General features: G+C 42.3%; 1 protein-coding gene across 3 annotated transcripts in view; it reads left to right on the top strand.

Moving 5' to 3' along the window:
• LNX1 (ligand of numb-protein X 1) overlaps window positions 1-12790 on the top strand; it is a 194577-nt gene that overhangs the window by 25505 nt on the left and 156282 nt on the right. Inside the window, exon 2 of one of the 3 annotated variants that reach the window (XM_070458047.1) lies at window positions 9815-9871. The exons of the other annotated variants lie outside the window; for them this stretch is intronic. The gene's annotated coding sequence lies outside the window, so the exon portion shown is untranslated. The remainder of the gene's footprint in view (window positions 1-9814; window positions 9872-12790) is intronic. 3 annotated transcript variants of the gene reach the window in all.

The following is a 12790-nucleotide window of genomic DNA, read 5'->3' as shown; positions in this document are numbered from 1 at the left end:
CAATTCACATCCACAGATCCAACCAATGTTCAATTGGGTAGCACTGTATTTACTATTGAAAAAAAATTGCATATTAGTGGACCCACGCTGTTCAAACCCATATTATGCAAGAGTCAACAGCAATTGCAATATATTAACACTAAATGGACTTATTCTAATCTAATTGCATATATTCTTTAATATATGATACTTGAAGGAGAGTATCTATCTGAATGGAAGCTTATATTTTTAAAATTAGATTTTTAAAACGCTGTAGTAAGTTGTATGATATAACCTCAATTCTGACTAAAGTAAAAGAGAGATTTCATTGGCTCACATAACCGGGCAGTCCAGAGCGGGGGTTCTGGCTGAAGCAGCACCAGTATTTCCTTCTCTCTCCACTTTTGGCCTCTATATTTGTAACACTTTGGCTTCTGAGTGTGTTGGTAGCATTCTCTCCACCCCCACCCCTGTGACAGGAAAAATGGATGGTGGGCTTCATCCTACCAGCTTGTGTTTAGAAAAATGGAGGATACTACCCTTCTAACTCTTATTCCAAGGTACTGGAGAAGGATTCTGATTCACTTGATGAGCTGGCCACCCCTTGGACCAATGCCTGTGGCCAGGGAGAAGAGGACTGTCGTCAATGGAGGCTGGGTCGCACACCCATCCTTCCTGCCTGTAGGGGACGGGGTGAGTCAGCCGGGCAACAAGCCACCATGGTAGCAGCCCCTCTAGAGCTCTGGAGAGACAGAGCTCTCCAGAGGAAAAGGAATGCCACTGCCAGAAGGAGGAGAATAAAAGGAGCTGGGCAGATACAAAATATTAATTAGCTCCAGCTGTTCCATTAAACTTATGGTAATAATTATTATTAAAATCCACTTGAGCAGCTGGTATTGGCTTAATACCAATTGAACCAAAGCTAATGTGTGACTTGCAGATTTCCCTTCCTCTTCAATGGAGGATGTGATCGTGACCAACATGATATACTCCGTGTCCCACAGAGTTGAATTGCAATGGTTTCATAGCATTATTAACAAGAATATTTGTAACAATATACATTGTTCTCAGTTGGTTTCTGCACAGGGTTCCAGGGCTTCCCTCCCAAAACATTTTATGAATTCTAGGAGGTCCCTAGTGAAGTAGCTGGCACATATTCTGCTACAGAGCCTTCCTGGTGATGGAGAAACTAGACTCCAAGGAGGTTATGTAATCTCCCCAGTCCCACAGCTAGTTTATGGCTGAGCCAGTAAACTCTTGTCTCAGGTCCTGACTGTGGTGATCAGCTCCCTCCTGCTCCACTGTTTGGCCCAGAAGTTGCAGACTGATGTTGATGAGGGTTCTTTATGTCCATCCAGTGCTAGTGTAATTGGTTTTTAATGGCCTTATTTTCATCTTACAAGAAAAATAACATATCCTTTCCTGGCTAAACACTATCTCAGAAAGAGCCACAAATCTACCCCCTGAGTCCTGTTTACAGAACTGAACCCAACCTAATTCTGCTGAACTGGCAAAAACTGATAACTTCACTGCTTCTTCCCTGGCCATGGCCCACAGAACAAGGACCTTGTTTCTGGATATTACTGTATATCTTTGTTAGTCTATCATGGCTGGAGGAAGTGAAAAGCACTACAAAAAAAATGAGGTGAGGAACCCTGGGGAAAGGAGATAGTAAAAGGATAATATAGAAGGGAAGAAAGAGAAAGGAGAGACTAAGAAAATCATAGTGCAGGGGCACCAAAGACAGCAGTGGAGAACTAAATTTGGAGAGAGGTGGCAGGAAGGTTCTAGGAGGCAACGGAAATTAACATTACTGGATCTCTACTATGTGCCGTGGAATTTCATGTCCATCCTCTTCCTGCATTTAATATCATCACAACATCCTGGCAAGGGATGCATGGCCATTCAACATTTTATTGATAAGGAAATAGAATATCATAGCTTCCAGGTAATTTGATGGATTCATGCAACTAAGAAATGCTGACATTGGGGGTGAATCCAGACATATCTGACTCTGAGGTTCATATGCTTTCTGCCCCACCCTCCCCATAACCCACATACTATCTACTCATTACTTGTCCTACAAATTATCTACAGAAGCGGAGCCTGAGTCAAGGATTTTTATACAAATGATGTCTTGAAGAAGGGCTCTCAGGAGAAGGGGAATGAGGGAAGCAGGATGGGGCAGGGAACCTGTAAGCAAGAACAGAGCCACAATGAGTCTAGCTTTAGCCTGATCAGACAGAGCACATGGATCACCCTTCAGAATTCATCCCACCTGAGGCAAGAGAGGCACCCCAGCTGGTCTGTCATTGTCTGTGGATGGTCCCCCCTGGCTAGGTTGGAGAGCACTGTGGGGTGTAACATCTCAGCGGAGCATCCATTTAGGAGAAGGGGGCCCTGAAAAGAAGAAACCACCACACTCGTGGTCACTAAAGACCCCAGCCAAGTGCTGATGTCAGCTCCAAAGGCCTGACCACTGAACAGCCAAACTGTGGGTAACAAGATTTACACTGGGGTAGTTCCCATGATAATAGAGCCCTAGGTCTGTCTCCCCACCCCAAATACCCTGCTCCCCTCAATGGCCCACCTGCCTCCCCTCCCAGGTGACAGTTCAATGGATTAGAAGAATCAGAGGACCAGGATCTTTGAAGGTAACCAATGGCTGGTCTCACTTTCACTACATTCATATATCTATCACTTTCAAATATTTTACCACATTCATATTTATCACCAACTCTTTCCCCACTCTCTATCTTGCTTTTCTGCAGCAGATTTTATTTCAAACATGTGATAACTATCTCACTAAACCAAGGATTCTCAAGGACTTTAAAAAATATACACCAATGCCCAGGCTTTCTCTACCTTCAAGGGGGTTTTGAATTGATTCACCTGAGATTTAAATACCAGAATGATTCTAATGCAGCCAGGATTGAGAATTACTCTATTAGGCATACTTTAGTCCCCTGGGGCCAGTATATTAGAATCACCAGGGCATTGAAAAATTACCCATGCTTAGGTCCCATCCCCCAGAAATTCTGCTTTGATTGGTCATAAGTGGGGGTCTGACATGAGGGTTTTTGAAAGCTGCCCACATACTTCAAACGTGCAGTGAAGGTGGAAAGTTGGGGGATTTTGAACTGTGCCACAGGGAAGCCTGTCGGGATAGGAGGTTTGGAACTGCTGGCGTCAGAGTGCTAGCGAAAGGAGGACTCTGGGGACAGCTGCAACAGAGATGAAAGGAGAGACTCCCACTTTTAATTCAACAGCCAATAGGCAGTTTGACTGCATTTCCTATCAAATGCAAAGTGAAACCTGGAGAAGGAAATGGCAACCCACTCCAATATTCTTGCCTGGAAAATCCCATGGACAGAGGAGTCTGGCAGGCCCCAGTCCATGGGGTCGCAAAGAGTCAGACACGATGAGCAACAAGCGCTTGTGCATGGGCACACACACGCACAAATAAAGTAAAACCAGATTTTCCAGGAATCTTTATATGTCTCCAGGTCTTGTTGGGGAGCTTTCTGGTCATAGTTTTCTACTGGAAGTCCACAGAAGGATCCCCCCAAGTGATGCATCTTTGTGCCTGAGATCAGGCCCAGAATCAATTTACCCAATCAAGACGGCTCATGCTCCTGTATTAGCCCACCAAACTCTCGATCCTTCAACCATGAAAACCAGCTGGATACTGAAATTCTTTCCAAGAGTCTCCCTCCCTCACACAGCCCTCTGCCCTCCTTCCCCACCCACCTCCCTTTCTCTCCCCCTCTCTTTCACACACACATACACTTCTCCATATTGACCCGATCCATAAGACTATACTTCTAGCCAGTGGATACTTATTGCAAACTTCTCACCTAGCTCCCCTCATTGCCTTACCTGGACTGGCTTTGCATGAACTGGCAAAAATGCACAAAACTGCACGGAAATGTAAAAAACAAAAAAATGTAGCATTAAACAGATCATGAAAAAAACATGTTTATAGTATGAGAGCTGATAAAAGAAGGCAACTGGGTCTGAGCACTTCCACAGATGACTGTGAATGTGTCACAGGCATCAAATCTGGGATTACAAATACATTTTAGTAACTAGGAGAATCCACAAGTATGGAATCTACAAATAAAAAAGATTGGTTGTGTAAGCATCCTGTTCTGAGTGACAAGATGTTTTAATGCCTTGAGTCATTATTAATTTAAAAGCCTCTGTTCTAAGCAAGAATTCCTGAAATACTACATAGCTCAGGTCAAGAGAAAACTCACACAGTGATATTACATTTTTTTTTTAACCAAGAAATAATTTTTGTGGAAAAATGCTCATACTTTCAAAGATGATTGAAGGTACCCCCTGCCACCGACCAATGAAACATGATAGAAAAAATCATAATCAGTACATTGTGTAGATTTTGGCTTTTCACTAGGATAGTGTTTTATCATAATGAGAAAAACATTTCAGTTCAGTTCAGTTCAGTCGCTCAGTCGTGTCCGACTCTTTGTGACCCCATGAATCGCAGCACGCCAGGCCTCCCTGTCCATCACCAACTCCCGGCGTCCACCCAAACCCATGTCCGTTGAGTCGGTGATGCCATCCAGCCATCTCATCCTCTGTCGTCCCCTTCTCCTCCAGCCCTCAATCCCTCCCAGTATCAGGGTCTTTTCCGATGAGTCAACTCTTCACATCAGGTGGCCAAACTACTGGAGTTTCAGCTTCAACATCAGTCCTTCCAAAGAACACCCAGGACTGATCTCCTTTAGGATGGACTGGTTGGATCTCCTTGCAGTCCAAGGGACTCTCAAGAGTCTTCTCCAACACCACAGTTCAAAAGCATCAATTCTTCAGCGCTCAGCTTTCTTCACTGTCCAACTCTCACATCCATACATGACCACTGGAAAAACCATAGCCTTGACTAGCGAAAAACATACATTTGTGCTCTTTTGTGGATACATGGAGAGGTTCTTCCCACCCCCCAAATTTGTGCAATATTGTATCATTCATTTAAAAAAAAAATCAGACCATAGCATCTGTGTCACATAAAACAAAAGGCTCCCGCCAAGCCAGAGATGTTGGTCTCAGGGTTGTCCCACTGAGGTCTGCTGGAAAGAGGCATAGACTTACCACTACCGCCACCCTGATCACCCAAAGTCTGAGCAGATTTCAGGAGTGGGTGTGTTGTTTCCACCTCCCAGGTCTGAGCCTGTCCCTGCCCTCTGGTTCAGCTCTGTTAGAAACGGCTTTGCCTTTGGTTCAGAGCACCCTTGAGCTAGGCTGCAGCCTGTGTACAGACGAGCCGTTTGGAAGGCACACTCCTTTTTTCCAGGTCCAGGAGTGAAGCCACGCTTTGGCATTGCCTTGAAAAAAATTGTTAGTTGCTCAGTCACATCCAACACTTTATGACCCCCATGGACTGTTGTCTCCAGGCTCCTCTGTCCATGGGATTTTCCAGTCAAGAGTACTGGAATGGGTAGCCACTACCTTCTCCAGGGGATCGAACCCGACTCTTCTGCATTGCTGGCAGATTCTTTACAGCCTGAGCCACCAGGCACTGCCTTGGCCACATTTGAAAGGATGGGTCAACACAGGTCAGGAAGAGCTAGAGAGAGTTCTTAGCACTGAAACCCCGCCCCTTTGCTGGATGGTGTGATACTGGTCTGTTTCTTGGTGGCAAGAGCTTTGTAGCCATCATTCTGCACCCCCCCCCCCCCCCATCTAAGGGCAGCTTCCAGTCTTGTGTTTGTGGATATGCTGAGGAATGGCTGGAGGCGTGGGGAAGGGGGCTTCCCTGCCCTGCCCATCTCAAGTAACCCCTCATCAGCCCACACACACTCAAAACCTGTGCGCCTGCCACATGCACTCAGCTTCAAGAAGTGTCTACCTGCCCCATCCTCATAACCAAATGGCTGCCTCCACACTTTCCCTAATGAAAATCCTGGAGGTGATTCTGTTCCCAGTGAATTTAATTTTCACTCCCACTTGAAAATGAGAAAAGGTGCTAAAGAAAAATGCCTTCAGGTTGGAGTGCTGTGAACCAACACCCACGATCCTCTCTTTTAGTTGCTTCCTAAATGCAGTTTCCCTCATAGACTTGTGACGCTGGAATTAGGTAAATCCCAGGTCCACTTGATCCAGAGCTGAACACTCCCATTGGGCACCCCCCTGGAATCCTCCCATGGGAAGTGCAAAGAGGACTGGCTAATAAGGAAGGTACAGGCTCCTTAAAACCGCGTCTGGATGCTTCAGAGGGCCAACAACAGCAGTGGAGGCTTTAATAGGCTTGAGGTCAGCTCAGAGTATTACTGTTTTTAAAAATAAATTTTAAAGTTTTTTAAATTTCTTAAATTTAAAAAGATTATGCACTTTTAAAGGTTACTTTCCATTTGTAAATTGTAAGGTATCGGCTGTATTCCCTGTGTTGTACAATATACCCTTGAGCCTATTACATGCAATAGTTTGTAACCTCCAACTACTCCACCCATCTACTGCCCTCCAGTCCCCTTGACAACTACTAGGTTGTTCTCTGTATCTTCTACTCTGCTTCCTTTTTGTTGTATTCACTAGTTTTGGTTGTAGTTTTTAGATTCCACAAATAAGTGATATCATGCAGTATTTGTGTTTCTCTGACTTATTTCACTTAGCCTAATGCCCTCCAAGTCCATCCATGTTGCTCAGAGCATCATACATTTGAGCAGATTATGGTTTCTGTCTTCCAAAGGTGTGCTAACTCAGGACTGCTTGACCCTTTACATTTAAAAAAGAGCCACCAATTACTTTGTTTCCATATACTCAACAATTATTTGATTTCTTTAATATTTAAATTTTCTTTAGGTTGTGAGACTCTAGTCTGGGATTATTTCATTTTATTGGAGTCAAAGGAAAACCAATTCCAAGTTAAAAAAAAAAATCGCATTTTTTGGAATGAGTTGTTCGCAAGTGAGTTCCTTTCAACATAAAAACTTGCCATCAGTAGGAATTCTCATGGAAGAGATGTGTGTTAACCCACGTTATTTGGAAGCAAATTAAGCTTTCAACAAGATTGCTCAACTCTGTTAGAATCAGTTTAACACACCTTGATTCGGCTTTCCTTATAAATGTTAATGAGCACTGGGAAAAGCGATGAATACATCAAGGACCGTGATAAGAGAGTTGAGAGGATGGGGCAGCTCATAGGTAATTAATGACTCTAAACCAATCTAGGAGAGTCTCATTACACCAGCTAAGTTTTCCTCCTCCCTGAAGACATAACTGGCCTGGGAGACAGAGGCTGGGCACCAGCTTGAACTGCCCTGTGAAACAGCCCCATTAGGTACCAGGGACAAACGAGGTCGAGGGGACCAGAGGGAGACATGTTGGAGCAGGGGGCCTCACGTGCCGCTCCTGTGCAAGCAAGCAGGCCTTGGGTCCCCGGCCCTCATCACACGCCCTGGTGTCAGTAGCGTGTGAGGAACGAAGCCCAGTGCCCAGTCCTCCGGGTCTCTTGCCGTATTCCCACCTTCACTTCCATTTCAGACTCTTGGCAAAGATGGGCCTATGGCGTGCTTTTTATTAGGCTTCAAAGGTAAAATTAATACTCAAGTCTTCAGTTTTATGATTATAAAGCTCTTTTCTGAACCCCCTGAGAAACCCTGGAGCTTTTTATTTTGGGGGATCACAAAAAGGCTAGAGAAGAGCTTATTTCCCTTCTTGCTCTGTCATTTATGGTGAAAAGAGTGTCAAGAAGTAACTGTTGACTAGCGGCGGCGTGATGCTCTGTATCAGCTAACTCCCAATGTTTCCAGCTCTGGCATGTGGCTCTGGGTGCCCGTCCAGCCTGCTTGCCGCGAATCTTTTTCAAAATGCTGCTATGCCTAGCTCCTAACACAGTCCCTTGTTCAAAGAATGTTCCACAAGAATTTGGTAAATGAGGAAATGAACACTAACTTGCAGGTAGCCAATCCCTACTTTTTTCCTTTTAAAAATGCTTTATTGTGTTATAATTCACATACCACAGAATTCACTCTTTTAAAGTGCACAATGCATTTACAAGGTTGTGCAACCATCAACACTATCACATTTCAGAACATCTGCATCACCCCAAAATGAAATCTAGACCCTGTCACAGTGCCTCTCCACCACCTGCTCTGCTCAGTCCCTAGAAACTTCCGATCTATTTTCTCTCTCTGCGGACTTGCTTATTCTGGACGTTTCTTTTCAGTGAATCACATGACATCGGTCCTTCTGAGTCAAGCTTCTGTCACTTACTGTAATGTTTTCAAGATTCATCTGTGTTGTAGCATGTATCAGCACCTCATCCCTTTTTATTAGTGAATAATATTCTATTATATGCATAGCAGGGCTTCCCAGGTGGTGCTAGTGCTAAAGAATCCACCTGCCAATGCAGGAGACATAAGAGACGCAGGTTTGATCCCTGGATCAGGAAGATATCCTGAAGGAAGAAATGGACCCCATGCCAGTATTCCTGCCAGAAGAATCCCATGGACAGAGAAGCCTGCCAGGCTATAGTCCATGGGGTCGCAAAGACCTGGACATGACTGAGTGAGCACACATATGCATATATCCTATTTTGTGTACCCATTCATCAGTTGCTGCTATGAACACTTGTGTACATATTTTATATGGATATGTATTTTAAATGTTCTTAGGGATATAGATTATATAGAAGTGGAATTGCTGGATAATATATTATCTCTGTTTAACATTTTGAGGAACTACAGAACTCAAAAGTGGCTGTACTATTTCACAAATTCAGCAGTGCATGAGGCTTCCAATTTCTCTATATCCTTGCCAATGTTTTTTTTTTTTTGGCTTGGTTGGTTTTGTTTTTGCAAGTTTAAGGTGTACTGTGGCATTAAATACATTCACTTCTTGTGTAACAATCACCACCATCAATCTCCAGAACTCTCTCACCTACCCAACCTGAAAATCTGTACCCATTAAACTATAACTTTCCATTCCCCTCTCCTTAAGCCCCTTGCAACCACCATTTTACATTCTGTGTCTACGAATTTGACTACTCTGGGTACCTTATATAAGTAAACTCATACAGTATTTGGCCTTTGTGACTGGCCTGTTCCATGTAGCATCATGTCTTCAAGGTTTATCTATGCTATAGCATGACTCAGATTTTCTTTCCTTTGTAAGGTTGATTAATATTTCATTGTATGTATATACATTTTCTTTATCCATTCATCCATTGATGGAACTTGAATTGCTTCAACCCTTTTGCTGTTCTGAATAATGCTTCTCTAAACATGGGTGTCGGAGAAGGCAACGGCAACCCACTCCAGTACTCTTGCCTGGAAAATCCCATGGATGGAGGAGCCTGGTAGGCTGCAGTCCATGGGGTCGCAAAGAGTCAGATACGACTGAGTGACTTCACTTTCACTTTTCACTTTCATGCATTGGAGAAGGAAATGGCAACCCACTCCATTGTTCTTGCCTGGAGAATCCCAGGGATGGGAGCCTGGTGGGCTGCCGTCTATGGGGTCGCACAGAGTCGGACACGACTGGAGTGACTTAGCAGCAGCAGTAGCAAACATGAATGTAGAAATATCTGAGCCCCTGGTTTAAATTTTGGGATATATATCCCAAAGTGGAACTTCTGAATCATGTGGTAGTTCAGTGTTTAATTTTTTTTGAGGAACTACCATACTGTTTTCCACAGTAGCTGTACAATTTCATATTCTCATCAATAATGAACAAGTGTTATGATTTCTTCACATACTGGCCAGACTTTTTATTTTCTTTCTTTCTTTTTTTTTTTGGTTTAAATAATAACCAATCTGATGGAAAGGAAGTGATATCTCCTTGTAGGCCAATATTTGTCCTGTCTTTTTTATTTTAGATACCCTAGGGGTCACAGAGTCGGACTTAACTGAGCGACTTCACTTCACTTCAGTGGGTATGAAGTGTTATCTTGTGATTTTGATTTGTATTTCCCCAATAATTTGTGGTGTTCAACATCTTTTCATGTACTTATTGACCATTTGTATGGTCAAGACAAATGTCTATTTAAGTCCTTTAAGAGAAATGTCTAAGTCATTTGCCCTCTTTTCAACTGGCCTGGCTTGTCTTTTTGTTGTTGAGTTGTAAGGGTTCCTTATACATTCTTTTAAAAATTGTTTCTACTTTGTTGCTCAAGCACAGAAATTGAGGCAAACCCGGAGAGTTCTTTATATTAATATATTCTGAAGACAAGTTCCTTATGTTATATATGATTTGCAAATATTTTCTCATGTTCAATGGGTTCTTTTTTCGTTTTCTTGATGGTGTCCTTTGGAGCACAAAAATGTTTAATTTTGATGAAGACCAATTTATTTCTTCTTTTGTTGTTTTTTTCTTATGCATTATTTCTAAGAAATCATTACTTAATTCAATCTTCAAATCATAAATATTGACTTTTATATTTTCTTCTAAGAGTTTTAATTTTCACTCTTGCATTTAAACCAATGATCCTTTTTAAAACTTGAAATGTCACTGACATATAACATTGTATTCAGTTTAGATGTATCACATAATGATTTACACATATTACAAAATGACTACCATTAGCTTTAGTTAATATCGATCACCACACATAATTACAAAAATATTTTTCTTGTAATAAGAACTTTTATGATGTACTCTATTAAGAATTATCAAATATACTGTACAGTATTGTTAACTATAGTCACCATGCTAATAATCCATTTTGTGTTAAATTTTTATATATTGTGTACCAATAATTTAAAAAGTATTAACCAAAAACATATAAATCTTTTTTTAAAACAGTTGAATTTATTCCTTACTCTATGAAAGAGGGCTGTTGCTGAAATGTTGGGCAGTTTCCTTAACTAGAATCATTTTGTTATGAAGTATTTAAAAATATAGAAGGATGTTTATATATAAAAACATTTTTTTTCTGATCTTTAACCATATGCACATTGTATTTAAGAATTTTTTAAATACATGTACACCCATGGCAGATTCAAGTAAATGTATGGCAAAACCAATACAATGCTGTAAAGTAAAATAAACAATTTAAATTAAAAAAATAAATTAAAAAAAAGAATTTTTTAAACCTTTGAATATACTTTTAACCAATCATTTAATAAATTTTTGTGTGTCTAATGTGCACAGGCAGGATTCCAAGCAGTGGACGGCCTGTGGGGCCAGATGCTGCGGAAAGGCCAAGGTGAAGGGCGGCCAGGGAAGGTCTTCGGTTCGGTGGCTGAAGACCATGAGTGCCTGTGAGGATACGCTTCAGCAGAGCTGCGGGGTGGCTTGTGAGGACCAGGAAGCCGAAGCCAAAGAGCTTACTTGTTGAGGAAAGGAGAGAACTAGGATAATTATTAAAAGCTACAAAAGAGTCAAGAATTATTCAGCATGAGGGTAACTGGAATATGAGCATGTCGAGAGGGGACAGCCAGTAGAAAGATGAGCCTGAAGGTTCCTCAAGAAAAGCAGAACAGGAGAGCCCGGTTCTCAGAGGGAAGGGGAGAGGGCAGCCTTAAGAGCGTAGGTTACTCAAGTAACTGGGAAATTGGGAAAATCTATATTCCTTTGATGAGTAACTGTCTACAGATAGACCTTTCAATGCAAGACTGTCGTTTAAACTATTATGAAAGAAGTTCAAAATGTAGAACTTGTACTCCAGGTGCAAATAGACCTGGGTTTAGATTCTGGCTTTGCTACTCATTAGCTGAGCAACCATGGGAATGTTATAACGCCACAGGGCTTCAGTTCACTTGTCTATAAAATGGGAACAAAGTAGTCCTGCCTCATCGGACTGTGTGTGTGAAGACTCTAAGGAGGACCACATATACATCTCTGGACAATTATACATCCTCTATAGCTCTAGCAGAAATGAAACACATCCGTGTTACTTCAGTTGAGAATTCAGTGGGTTGAAATGATCATGCTCTATGGAGTCAGACCTCTTCCCCTTCCATCCTCTGGTGCAATGGAGATGAAGTTAGCGCTATTCAAGTCAAGCATTCACAGTGGCTGACCTGGACATATTCTCGCCATGTGATGTATAAAACATCAGGTGCTCTGTCCAGAATGGTGGGTCCTGAGTGGTGACCCTGCACACCATTTTGAAATCTCTTCCAGCCCCAAGTTTGGATAAGTTATTAAAGCTTTTTAAGACTAAATACCACCATACACCATGTCCCTTAATCCCTGGCTAATGAAAGGACAACCTCTTTCCATCTTTATTGTACAACCATATTCACTTCTAGGCAAAACTCATGAAAACTCCCCTCCCAAAGAATAATAGTTTACTTCTAAGAGAAATGAAATTGTGAAAGAAAATGCTGCTGATTTCCAGTTAAATTAGATTTTTAAAGTCCTATAACATAGACAAGGGTGAGGAATCTTTCTGGCAACATAGGGGACAGCTCTACTCAGCCACTCATTTCTCCAGCAATGCTGTTTTTTTCCCAGCAAATGCAAGAAACTGTCCTGTGCTAGAGGTATTTGGTTTTCTCTGAAATTTTTCATTTACACTTTTAAACCTTTTCCTTCTCATGAGCATCCTTCTTTGTTTTCTTTACTGTATCCTGTTGTAATAAGAGGATTTTGTTTTTATACCGATTTGGAAAACTTCCTTCCTGGCATTCAGGCTCTCTCTTCAGATGTCAGAATGAGAGATAATGGTGCATTGCCAGCCCTGGGGTGGCGGAGCGGTGGAGAAACAAGGGGAGCCCCAGTCTCCCCAGGCCGGCCAGGTTGACCGTCTCTGCGTGTGAGAACAGCCCAGTGTGCACCAACAGTGCCTCTCTGTTCCCTCCCGCAACACCGGGCCATTAACATGCAAGGCTAGTGTTTTGAAAATTGT

The sequence above is a fragment of the Odocoileus virginianus genome, chromosome 29, assembly GCF_023699985.2.
Source record: "Odocoileus virginianus isolate 20LAN1187 ecotype Illinois chromosome 29, Ovbor_1.2, whole genome shotgun sequence".
NCBI classification, from domain to species: Eukaryota; Metazoa; Chordata; class Mammalia; order Artiodactyla; family Cervidae; genus Odocoileus; species Odocoileus virginianus.
The sequence above is the reverse complement of the archived record's forward strand: the minus strand, read 5'-3'. Positions and strand labels throughout refer to the sequence as shown.